Source organism: Diadema antillarum, unplaced genomic scaffold (genome assembly GCF_040938485.1).
Source record: "Diadema antillarum isolate AM-2024a unplaced genomic scaffold, OU_Dant_1.0 seq00000923_RagTag, whole genome shotgun sequence".
Taxonomy (NCBI): domain Eukaryota; kingdom Metazoa; phylum Echinodermata; class Echinoidea; order Diadematoida; family Diadematidae; genus Diadema; species Diadema antillarum.
Genome location: NW_027271774.1, coordinates 185,017 through 192,500, shown reverse-complemented (window position 1 = coordinate 192,500; position 7,484 = coordinate 185,017). Strand labels below are relative to the sequence as shown.

Genomic DNA, 7,484 nt, shown 5'->3' with positions numbered 1-7,484 from the left:
AAATAAGTAAGTAAGTAAGTAAGTAAGTAAATAAGTAAATAAATAAATGAATAAATGAATAAATGAATAAATAAATAAATGAATAAATAAAGTCAAACACATACAAAAAAAAAGGACATAGGTCCGCAGAGGTCCTAATCTGAGTCAAGTGAAATTGCTTATATCGATAACGGTCTCCTCTACCTGTACACCTTAAAGATACGATGAAATATTATGTAGGCCCACATGTATACGTATATAATACAAGTAATGATATATATTTCTTTTGATCAATCTTGTTTATGTTTTGATGTGAACATGGTAAACATGGTCGATTTTGCCGTAATAATGTCATTTGTACTACTGAAGAGATGAGATAAACAAACTGAAACGAAAGAAAAAAAGAGCCACGTCTCTCGTCCTTTCGATGGAACAGACAGGGATATTTGCTGAATAATGGTGATATGACGGTTGGTTATACATGTATTCATAATATTTACCTTGGAAGTCTCGTAGGAACATTTATGACTATCTATCTATTTATTTATCTATCCATCCATCCATCTATCTATCTATCCATCAATCAATCAATCTATCTATCCATCCATCTATCAATCTATCTATCTATCTATCTCACTATCTCTCTATTTGTTTATCTATCTATTTTTTCTATCTATTTATCTATCTATCTATCTAGCCATCTATTTATCTATCAATCTATTCATCTATCTATCTATCTATCTATCTATCTTACTAACTATCTATTTATCTATCTATCTATTCATCTATCTATCTATCAATCTATCTATCTATCTATCCATCCATCTATCCATCTATCAATCAATCTATCTATCTATCTATCTATCCATCTATCAATCTATTTATTTATATATCTTACTATCTCTCTCTCTATCTATCTATCTATCTATCTATCAATCTATCTATCTATCTATCTATCTATCTATCTCTCTATCTATCTACAAAATTATCTTTAGGCTGTACTCAATTTCCCTTTCTCTTCTTTAACACTACTACCACGCGTCCTTGAGTCAGCTCTATGAGAAAAGAAAAACACTTAGAGGTAGAGAAAAGTACATCGTACATCTGATGCCGACCTCCCATCAGTAGCGTGGACGAGTTGCGTGGCGGGCACGTTTGCTCTTCGAGATGGTGGCACCATTGGGAGTTGTGCGCGTGGCGGGATAATTCCCTCCGCTAATCGCATTACTACCGTTGGCTCAGTGCTCATTAACCGCTCATTTACGGAAGGCCCCGTCAGCTCACGCACTGCTTCCGTCTTCTCTCATTCCTCCGTATTTCTTTCCTTCCTTTCCTACTCTTCTCCTTTTTCTTCTTCTCCGCTTCTTGTCATTCCCTCTTTTCTTCTCCTCTTTCTTCCATTTTTTTTCTCCTTTCTCTTCATTGATACATTTTATTCGCTTCTGATACAACTGGAAAAATAATACGCTTAAAACATATTCATTTCAGGAATTTTTAAAACGTAAATGCACACAAATATAATACGCAAATTTGCATATAATTTTGATGTTTATGCAGTTTGTTTGTTTTGTCATGTCTTTAATTTGACAGTGTTAAAAAAACCTTCAGTTTGTGAAAAAAGCAGGACAAGTAAAGTTTTTGCCCCCCCACCCAAAAAAAAAAAATAGTCTTGCTCAATCAACATTGATTTCATAATCACCATTTATAGATCGAATCTTTGCTTTGTTTTGTGCCCTTAAACGCACCATGCATGGATCTTGGATATTACCTTGACGACTGTGAGCAAGGCTACAACAAACAGAATGGACCCCAGATGAACTTAACGAAGGCGCACCTAGTTAGAAGGACCTGGCGATAAGCTATGGAAACTTTTCAGTGCCATCGAAAAGGCAAAATCCGAGATCTTGCCGTCTTAACTTCTCAGGTCCGAAAAGGGGAGAAGGTGTGAGGTCAGATCGTGTGCTCTCGATTAATCCCCGAGTCGGAGTCCGAGAGAATAAGAAGACTCGAGCCAGGAGTCACAACTCGTCTTCTCACCTACCTGGACCTACAAACGTCCAGAAGGTGAAGAAATATCTCGTCTACTTAAAAGCTTAGAAGTCCCTGAAACATAAATAAGGCTAAGACCGAATAACGTGACAGATATAACTGCAGTAAACGAATGATTTTTGGCAATTGACAGTCGTGCTGGATCATGATTGATATTTAAAGACAATTTGATCGATGATGATCCCTGCATTTTAGCCATGACCTATGGATCTTCGATCACTCTACAATCATTTCAAGAGTTAATTATGCTAATTTCATTCATTTTCGGGGCAGAGGTGAGAGATTGGTGAAGGTGTACGCTCATATGAAGAGTTGATTGCAAAACGACTTATCTCCATTCTTGTCAATTTGAGATATTAAAGGTGCTAAAGAATAATAAGAAAACATGGAATATTTTTCATCATATAACTTCAAGAAATACTCCTTACTCTGTACAAGTGAAGGCATCACTGGAAAGGTTTTATTTGCATTATCTGATGACGGATTATCGTAAAATGTTTAAAATGAAACTTTACCCGTTTTGCGATAAAACTCTTCATATCTTCAGTAGATAGCCGTAGTAACCTAATGAAGTATGCATCATTGGCAAAGACCTGACGTAAGTGGCGTCTGAAAGCCACAGAGTTGTTGTTGATTCTGTTCAATATAGACCATTTCGATCTGCAAAGAAATAACCAACAAGTATACTTTATAGAGATTTAATCTTCTTCTCCTTTCTTTCTTTCTCTCTTTCCTTTTTCTTCTCCTTCTTCTTCTCTTCCTTTTCTTCTTCTCCTTCTTCATCTGTTCATTTCCTGTGCACACACAGTATCTGCACATGCAGGAAATGGTATTTTGAATACCTTAAAACTTTTCTTCCGATGGAAATTCCGTTGCAGAACGCGGAGAAAACGAATGTGTAAGTACGAAAAGCCACAACAAATGCATCCTGCTCATTAGTCGGCCTCTCTTCGCTCGCCCCTGCCGTCGACCAGCAAGACTCAACCCTAACCCTCGCAACTCCCCCCCCCCCCCCCCCCCCCCACCCGACAGCGGCCAAATCTTTCCATCACAGAAGCTGCCGTAGAATGATGATATGAACCGCCCTTCCCCCCCCCCCCCCCCCCACTCCTTCACTTCATGTATACGTGAACGCGCGCGCGAGTCGAGAAGGATATACAATCATAGGTGTTGGTCTGTTTAACCCATCCCGCGCTCGATCATCACGATTAATGCCGGCACAATGGATGAGATGGCGAGATTGGAAGACAAATGTTTGTCGATCGAGACATTGCCTCGTCGGGTTACGGTCATCACAAATCTCTGACGATGATGAAGTGGCTGGGGGACACGTTCCGAGGAGGATGTATTGCTTTCCAAGTGAAAAGCCACAGATCCAGGGTGACTAAAATTCACCCTCTTTTTTTTTTCAACTGACAGTGCAAGGAGGTGTCAAGTAAGAGAGAGGGGGCAAGAGAAGGGGAGATGGGGAAGAGGAGGGGAGAAAAAACACAGAAACATAAACTTCATCCAAGTTTTGGGGTGATGTATGCTCATTGGAGAAAAGGCTTTTTAGTACTTGAGAGATTAACTCTATTTTGTGGAGAGCAGTATTCATTTTAGTTTGCTTTGCGGCATTCGTACACCCAAATTACGTCTTATTACGTCAAAATTCATATATCCGATTGTTCCATTAACACTTGCGTTTGTGGTATACATTAAAAAAAAATTTGCATGAAAACAGCGACACAAGATTCAAAGACAAATATACGTATATATTTTACTCCATCCATTCGACAAAAAACAGACAGAAATATATGATGCACATACTTCTCTGAATGTGGTTGTGTGTTCAGTTGTATGCTATTGGGAAAATGTTGCAATATTCTATTTACACCACAGCTTCTTATGTGTCCCCATATGATAAACATTCCGAACCTTAAGATGATATTTTCATTTTGACATACAGTGGACTCCGGTTATTACGAAGTCCTCGGGACCAGCAGTTTTCTTTCGTTATATCGAAATTTTTCTTATAACCGAACAAATAAACAATAGAAATACATAGAGCGGATAATATTGCGGCCTGAATTTTTACTTCGTTATAACAGGAATTTCGTTATAACCGTATTCGTCATAACGGGAGTGCACTGTATTGGATGTTGAATATATCTACCTTTAAAGAAGTAGCCCTGAACATTTAATGTTTGTACGTGAGGGGCCAGACCTCTGACCTATATGAATTGACAAATAGCACCTACACATCGATCCATCCAGAGATTATAAACTGTTGGCGGATATGAAAGTCGTGACATAAACATGACCCCTCCGACGTATGCTCGTGGCGGCGTGGGCCAAAACGGTTTACAAGAGCAATAAACATTCCCCGCGTAAGACGACGGAAGCCGTGGAGGGGTAGATGGAAGTGGAGGAGAAGGGGGAGGGTGAGGGGAACGAGGGAGAGGAAGGGAGGGGTTGGAAGATGAGGGAAGGAGCTCGAGCGCGTGCAGAGAGGAAGGGAGGGTTGTAGAGAATCGCAAATTTTCATGGACAGTTAATTGCTCTATAAACATCCGAAAAGCGTCTTCAGGATACATCTCTAAACTTCTTCTATCGAAACATAACGGAACCAGTTCACATTAAATTTGAGAAGATGAATTCCATATCATTAGACAAACCATCCGCTTTCTGAAGCTATCTGGCCTCATTGACCACCCATCGAGGGTGGAAAATAAACCAACCTACAAATAGGCAATTAATAAATTACCACAGTGACTTTAAAAGCCCGGTAACGTAGTGAAACTAGGTAATAGCCCGATTGAACTCATCTTCATCCACTGTCATTTGGGGTCTATTCGAAAACCATGACTAGCGCGCAAGACTGCTGTATTGCCCTAAAGCGAGAATGTGCATCGGAGTGTATAATCTGCTCATCGGTAACGCTCGACTCTAGTCGATGTTGTTCGGCCGTCTGTGTGTTCTTGCATAGAGATCAGTGATAAAAATACACACAATTCGGTTCGGTGATTTCCGAATATATCCGAGTCGGCCCAGCCCTTACATTAATACATGGTATATCCCCAAGCCAACTAAATTAGACAATGTCGCAATCACAGAACTTTACAATCATTGCAAGACTCGGATGACGCTATGAAATAAGTTTATACCACGGTGACATACCACCGCTGATGCATATAAACCTATACATATACACACACATACACACGCACATTTTATGTATGTATGTATGTATGTATGTATGTATGTATGTATGTATGTATGCATGTATGCATGTATGTATATATGCAAATATTTACATAATATAATGTATTTATATTCACGGGTGTATAGATATCATATGTATGCATGTATGTCTATACTTGTGTGTGTGTGTGTTCTTTTCTGTCTAGTGTAGCAAATTCAATGTGGAATGAAAAAAAAGAAGTACAATTACGTTCTGATTCCTGTTAAACGGCTGAAAAGAATCAGCGTTAAAAAAAAACAAACACCCGCTTTATTAGAAATCACCTCGATGCATGTGGAAAGAGATTTGCGATTTGTCAATAACCACCCGGGGTTAAGGCATGACTAAACTTGTCCCCACCTTGAGCTCCTATCAGTAAAAACAAATTAAACTACATGAAAAGGGGATAAAAGAAAGAATCAAAATAAAAAAAAACAGTGAATCATAAATGTTCGTGGAGTATTTGAATATCAACTATATACCATCGTTTTTGTTGACACACACAATGGCACTTCGGGGACATAATTATTATGCTGCTGTGTCCCGTGGAGCAAAACGCAGGTAGACCACCCGCTGCTGAACCCAACCTCACGTGGATTGCGGGCATGAATGAGTTGCGCGGGTTGCCAAATTGCTCGACAGACCATAATGTTTGGAAAAAAAAAATAAGAATGAAATGTTAAAGAATAATCTCTCATTTGTCAACCGCATCACCCTCGTAACAAAGGAGTCGTGCGACGATCAATGTAATTTGCACAAAGCTTGAATCCCCCCAGGGGTAGGTTTGAACCCAACATTTGATTCTTTTCATTTCGTGTTTTTCATTTTTCATTCAATTTGTAACCCGACGATCTCTCACGTATGACGTGTCATGCTTCAAACGACAACACACTACGGGGGGAAGTTCTACTCGTGACTGAACTATCGCCAAACACGCGAAACCACGCTTACCAGTAATACAGGAACAAGACCAAAACGGGTACCTATTGACCGGGCGTTAATTACGTTAATACATCGCCATCGATAGGGGCAGGAAACTATTTGCTGTATTTCGTTTTTCTAATGCTTGTGTATAAATGTTGGGGGGGGGGGGAGGGGCCTTTGTCTTATCTAAAGTGTATTTATTTTGACTTAATTCATCTTTATCAAGATTAACCGACAGTCGGACCAGTAGACCAACTCTACCATGACGTTCAGAGGTGAGTAAGGCGCTGTGTGAAGCAGACTAAAGCTTGTTTTCAATTGATTTTGTTTATTGCACCTTGTTAGTTCCGCCAAGTAGGTTTATTCTCGCCGTGGTTCGTTTTGTTTGTGTATGGCCAATAATTATTGTTTAATTTTCGGGATAGGGGTCGCTGTGATAAAAGGCATAGGTTTCGGGTGGTGATCCGAATCATGATCCAAATCTAGTGTTTTACTTTGTTTTATGTATAATAATATGCATTTTTTTTTTTGTTTTTTTGTTAAGGATGTGGGTACAATATTCTCTATGGTCTTCGTATCCTCAAGGCCTGGAACCTTAACTAGGCCGGGCTATTTGGTAGGTGGACGATTATACTGACGCTATAAGAGAATGATAATTGTGCCCCCCCCCCCCCCCCCACACACACACACACACACACCACGCAACATGTCGGCCAGAACTGTGGACCTGGGCGTCACAAATTTGGTCTCAAAAGATGCTGGAGACCCGCAAAAAGGAAAGGAAAATGAGTCGTGAAACATTGCGACGATAACAGCATGCAGGGGGTACAAGCCATGATAAAAAATCACGAGCGTACATACTCGAGCAGAATCGAACATACATGACCTCTTGATCTTCGGACAGGAGAGTACTGAATTCGAATTATTACGCAGTACCCGCTGCATGCTATAAGGATTAGAACCAAAACTTGCTGTCGGGCGGAAGCTCGGTGGTCTAGTGGAGATGACGCCTGTCCGGAGATCAGGAGGTCGTAGGTTCGAATCCTGCTCGAGTATGTACGCCCATGATATTTTATCATGGCCACTACTTAACACTGATCAATTCAGTGCTTATTTACGTCGATGTAGGGCACTTTGTCAATCAGTTGCCAAGGATCAATGTTCTATCAAAATTTAGGTTTTGGTTTAAGCCTGAGAATTGAAAGAGTCTCGAAATCTTCAAGACAGTAGCTTGGTAAAATGGAAAGTAGACACAATGAAAATGCAAACAAACAATCGATAAAGAGATAATATATGAAGTTCAAACTAA

The 7,484-nt window shown here is 39.8% G+C and overlaps 1 non-coding gene across 1 annotated transcript; it reads left to right on the top strand.

The window, feature by feature from the left end:
* The first annotated feature begins 7,158 nt into the window (after window positions 1-7,158).
* Trnas-gga (transfer RNA serine (anticodon GGA)) lies at window positions 7,159-7,231 on the top strand. The gene has a single exon. It is a non-coding gene; the product is annotated as a tRNA-Ser (tRNA).
* Window positions 7,232-7,484: the final 253 nt, after the last annotated feature.